This window comes from Suricata suricatta, chromosome 7 (assembly GCF_006229205.1).
Source record: "Suricata suricatta isolate VVHF042 chromosome 7, meerkat_22Aug2017_6uvM2_HiC, whole genome shotgun sequence".
Lineage (NCBI taxonomy): Eukaryota > Metazoa > Chordata > Mammalia > Carnivora > Herpestidae > Suricata > Suricata suricatta.
This window is the reverse complement of record NC_043706.1, coordinates 77,144,485-77,150,484: the sequence shown is the minus strand read 5'-3', so window position 1 is coordinate 77,150,484 and position 6,000 is coordinate 77,144,485.

Sequence of the window (6,000 nt, the reverse complement as noted above, 5' to 3'; positions counted from 1 at the left end):
AAAAAAGGGGGGGGTCTTCAGGCACCTGGGTGGCTCAGTCGGCTAAGCATCTGACTTTGGCTCAGGTCACAGTCTTGCAGTTTGTGGGTTTGAGCCCTGCATCGGGCTCTGTGCTGACAGCTCAGAGCCTAGAGTCTGCTTCAGATTCTGTGTCTCCCCCTCTCTTTGCCCCTTCCATGATCATGCTCTGTTTCTGTCTCTCAATAATAAATGAATCTTTAAAAAAATTAAAAAGTAAAAAAAAAATTAAATAAATAAATAAAATAAAAATAGAAGAAGTGTCTGAATGGCTTAGTTGGTATAGCATGAGACTCTTCATCTTGGGATAGTAAGTTCCATTGGGCATTTAGATAACTTAAAAAAATTAATGTTAAAAAATTTACTGTACTGTACTTCACACCATGCATAAAAATTAGTTTAAGACAATTATAAACATAAAGGTAAAAATTGGGGCACCTGAGTGGCTCTGTTGGTTAAACAACTGACTCAATATCAGCTTGGGTCATGATCTCACCATTTGTGAGCTCTAGCCTGCATTGGGCTCTGCACGAACAGCACAGGGCCTGCTTGAGATTCTCTCTCTCTCTCTCTCTCTCTCTCTCTCTCTCTCAAAATAAAGAAATAAACATTTAATATAAATAAATAAGGGCATCTGCTTGGCTAAGTCAGGTGAGCATCCAGCTTTGGCTCAGGTCATGATCTCACAGTTTATCAGGTGAAGCCCCAGGTTGGGCTCTGTGCAGGCTGTGTTGTAGCCTATGAACAAGTAATATATTGTATCATTTATCTTGAATGTATCATAGATAAGCTGCTATATAATGATTGCCACTTCAGATAGCTGTGAAATTAGGTGATTAACTGGTTGTTACTTAACCTTCTAATTTCTGTATAAGTCTAATTACACGAAACAGAAGTTGGTGTTTTGATTTTTTACTTCGCTTTTCTGTTTTGAGTGTCATTGCAACTACTGTATTGTAAAGGATGGAAAATAATTGCATATGTTAAAAAATATGAAACTTTATAAAGTAAAAAAAATAAAATAAATAGAATACAGTGACTGAAAAAAAATAAACAAATATTAAAAAAAAAAAAGGTTTAAGAAAAATAAAAGACTAACAGAATTCCCCAGGGAAAAAAAAAAAAGAAAGTCTTCCCCTCTACCTTATAGGTTCATAATTACATCTATGAAATAAACTGACAATAGGGAGATTAACAAGATAAAAGGAATACAAATTTAATTGTTATTTGTTATAAACTCACATTAATTTTAATATTATATGTATCACAGTGGCATCACAGGGGGAAAAAAACTGTATACCCAAAAAAGATTACTAAGTTGTAAAATCTTTTTTTCTTTAATGTTTATTATTCCTGTGAGAGAGAGACAGAGAGCAAGCAGGGGAGGGGCAGAGAGAGAGGGAGAGAGAGAATCCCAACCAGACTCTGCACTCTCAGCACAAAGCCCAATGTGGGGCTCCAACTCACAAACCATGATGAGATCATGACCTGAGCCGGCCTGTTGTTTTTAACAATAGTAAAGGTGGGAGGTAATTGGTTACAGAATTTGGACTGGGAGAGGGGTGCCTGGGTGGCTCAGTAGATTAAGCAACTAATTTCAGCTTTGGTCATGATATCATGGCTCAGCTCATGGGTTCAGGCTCCATGTCGGGGTCTGTGCTGACAGCTCAGAGCCTGGATCCTGCTTCAGATTCTGTGTTTTCTTCTCATTCTGCCCCTCCCCTGTTGTGCTCGTGCTCGCTCTCGCTCTCTCTCTCTCTCTCTCTCTCTCTCCTTCTCTTTCTCTCAAAATGAAATAAACATTTAAAAAAATAGAATTCGGGCTGTGAGAAATGCAAGCCTATTAATATGCTTTGGGAATTCTCCCAGATATTTTGGAAACATAACAGATCATAGACTGTGGAAAAGGCTCTGTGGAAAAGAATGGACTTTTCCTGGGAGAGACAGTGATCCACTTGATGGATGAGCCTTTCTCAGAACAAGGCAGAGAAAACAGTGATTGAGAGAGAGGGAGTAGGGCTAGCAACAAGGGTCTCCATAAAAAGCTTACTAGATAAATAGCATCTAATGTGTAATTCCTTTGACTTTTCTCTAAACCTGTAATAAAACCTATTATATTACTTTTGAACCTGAGCTAATATCCCACATTCTCCAGAAGTGTTTGCTATTTTTCAGATTGAGTTGGCTACTTCCCTATTTGTATTCTCATAGCACCTTCTCCCTAAATCCCTATGAGAGCCCTTTGTGATACTATTCTTAGGTATCTGCCTTCACTATAAGACAGAATCCTTTAAGGTCTGGGCTCAGTCTTTACATTGAGTATGAGAATTAGGAACAGTTGAAACCGGAAAATCTTGAGAGAGAAAGAGATTTTTTTTTTTTTGCCTCTTATGCACATTTACTATTAAATATGAATAGAGAAAGGTCTAGAGTATGTATTGAATAAGCTAACTGCAAATAAGGGGTAGTCAATGTTTATGGAAGAAACTGATAATTTAGTAGGGACTTCATTTTTTTTTAATTTTTTAATGCTTTTTATTTATTTTTGAGAGACAGAGAGAGACAGCTGGAGCAGGGGAGGGTCAGAGAGAGAGGGAGATACAGAATCTGAAACAGGCTCCAGGCTCTGAGCTAGCTGTCAACACAGAGCCCGACGCGGGGCTCGAACCCACGAACTGTGAGATCTGACCTGAGCCGAAGCCGGATGCTTAACCGACTGAGCCACCCAGGCGCCCCAAGGACTTCGTTATTGAAAATAATGATGAAAGGGGACTTGGCTTCCTCCAATTCTCAATGTGACAGTTTGTTTTATATGTGAAATCACAGGGTGCCTGGGGGCTCAGTCAATTTAGTGTCTGACTTCAGCTCAGGTCATAATCTCGAAATTTGTGAGTTTAGGCTTGAGCTGAGGGCTCAGAGTCTGCAGTGAATTCTCTGTCTCCTTCTCTCTCTACCCCTCCCCTGCTCACACTCATGCCACCCCCAAAAGAACATTTAAAAAATTTGTATATTAAATCACAGCTGTTGGGCAAAACAATTAAAAACAAAGTCTCTTCCAAACCCAGAAAGTTTCTTCATAAAGGCAGAGAAACAATTTTATTACTGAATTAGCATTAAACCAGAATGTAATGCATATCGCGGACAACCCAAAGGAGTTTGCAAGACAGAGAGAAATCTTACTCTTTTATATAGTGTTAAAAGATAAACCAAGGCAAAATAAAAATTTTAGAGTTGGGGGAACTCCTAGGTGGCTCAGTCTGTTAAGTGTTTGATTTAGGCTTAGGTCACGATCTTAACATTCTCAGGAGTTTGAGCTGTCAGCACAGAGCCTACGTTGGATTCTCTATCCCTCCCTCTCTCTGCCCCTCCCCTGCTCATTCTCTCTCTCTCTCTCTCTCCTTCAAAATAAATAAAATAAACTTTAAAAAAAGATTTATTACAAAAAAAGAGAATGGGGTGCCTAGGTGGCTCAGTTGGTTAAGCATCTAACTCTGTTTTTTAATGTTTAATTTTATTCATTTTTGAGAGACAGAGAGAGCACAAGCAGGGGAGGGGCAGAGAGAGAGGACAACACAGAATCTGAAGCAGGTTCCAGGTTCTGAGCTGTCAGCACAGAGCTTGATACAGGGCTTGAACTCAAGAGCTGTGAGATCATGACCTGAACCAAAACTGGTCACTTAACTGACTGAGCCATCCATGTGCCCCAAGCATTCAACTTTTCATCTCAGCTCAGGTCTTGATCAATGAGTCATGAGTTCAAGTCCTGCATTGGGCTCCACAAACAGAGTAGAGCCTACTTAATAGATAGAAAAATAAAATAAATTTTTAAGTGTTTGTTTGAGCAAAAATCAATCCAAATTGGGCAGTGTTAAACCAGAAGTAGTACTGTGACAGAAGCCACGAGAAAAACTTAAACAGGAAAAAGTACAGGTGCAAACAAAGGAATTTGATTTGCTATAGCTCAAAGCCAGGTTGGCTGTTTGTCTTTAGTACTTTGATTTCCTAACCCTCAGGCATTCACCAGACTTAGATTTTGATTTGCTTAGGAAGGCTAGAAAAGCATTAGAGCTACTTCAGTCTAATGGCCTATTCCTTTAATTAATTTAACAATAGCTAAGTGGCTATAATCCATTACATTAGGTAGGTTTTGCAATTTGGAATCAGGTAACAAGTTAGACTCATCTCCCTAGAAATTGGGCCACTGGGCATTATCTTCCTTGGCAATGATTTCATTACAAAGAGATGGCTCCCAGGTCCTTGAAGAAAAACCCTGACTTGTAAAATAGGCAAGAGGCTTTTTTTTTTTTTTTTTTTGATACTGAGAGAGACAGAGCATGAGAGGGGGAGGGGCAGAGAGAGAAGGAGACACAGAACTGGAAGAAGGCTCCAGGCTCTGAGCTAGCTGTCAGCACAGAGCCCGATGCGGGGTTCGAACCCACGAATGTGAGATCTGACCTGAGCCAAAGCCGGAGGCTCAACCGACTGAGCCACCCAGGCGCCCCAAGAGGCTTATTTTTTAAAAAACATATACATATATTTGAAAAGAGGGGGAGAGGAAGAAATTCTGAAAAAATAATAAGGTGAAGTGAGGAGAGGAGGCATTTCTTGCCTTATTTTTAGCAAGGAAAATTAAGCCTCTTAATTTGTATATGCTCTTACACAGCTTATAAGTAGATAGAGAATCACTGTAACAGTTTCTTCCCCCTCCCTTTTTTTAAAGATTTCATTTTTAAATTTTGGGGGTAATCTCTACCCCCAATGTGGGTCTCAAACTCACAACCAAGAGATCAAGATGTGCACATGCTACCAACTGAGTCAGCCAGGAGCCCCTGGTGCGGCAGTTTCTAAACGTGTTATTTTTATAATGTGCACATGTTATTTAATTAAATTGTTCCTGGTTTTCTCAGTCATCTAAATACCTGGAAGGATTGAACATTTATTAAATGCATATTGTATATGAGAAAAGTATGTCAGCACCATGTGAGATACAAAGACGAATATAGCACTTCCTGTATTCCAAGAGTATTTATTGACTCTGGGAGACAGACACAGAATCAGAACTTCTAGAGAAAAAAACAAGGCTTTGGAAGGTTAAGTCACTTAACCTAGGTTACACAGCTAGTTAATGGAAAAGTACAACTAATGGCTGAGGTCTTTAGATGCTGTTAGGGCTCTATCAACTTCATGTAACACTTCTGACATCCTAATTAGACAAATAATTTTTAAAAACATTTTACTTTTTAAGTAATGTCTATGCCCAAGGATAGGCTCAAACTTACAGCCCCAATATCAAGAATTGCATGCTCCAGCAACTGAGCCAACCAGGTGCTCCTGAAGCACAAATAATTTTTTGACAGCAATAATTTGAAGTTTAAGAAGAGTGCCTGGGTAGCTCAGTTGGTGTAGCATCCAACTCTGTTTTAGCTCAGGTCTTGATCTCATGGTTTGTGGGATCCAGCTCCCTGTGGGGCTCCACACTGTGCAGAGTCTGCCTGGGACTCTCTCTTTCTCTCTCTCTCTCTCTCTCTCAGTCTCTACCCCTCCCCCGCTCATTCATTCATCCATTCATTCTCTTTCCCTCTCAAAATAGATAAATAAACTTAAAAAAAGAAAAAGAGCACCTGGGAGAAATGAGAACTCTTACCCCTGATGTGTCCAGAAGTCTGAATCCCACAATTTTTTAGTTTTTATTTACATTTTCTGTATTCATTAAAAAAATTTATATATTAGAATAAAAGCATATGTTAATGAAATATTATTAGGTAAATATCATTGTAACCACCACCCAGGTCATGAAATCAAACTTAGAAGCTTTTTCTATAAGTTACACCAACACAGCCCCTCTCCACACAAAAACCACTATCCTGACTTTCATAGTAAAAACTCCGTTGTATTTTATTACGGCTTGATTAACCAAGTGTGCATTGGTAGCCACTATAGTTTAGTTTTGTCTGCATTATGAAAATTTGCTAAGTGTAGTAA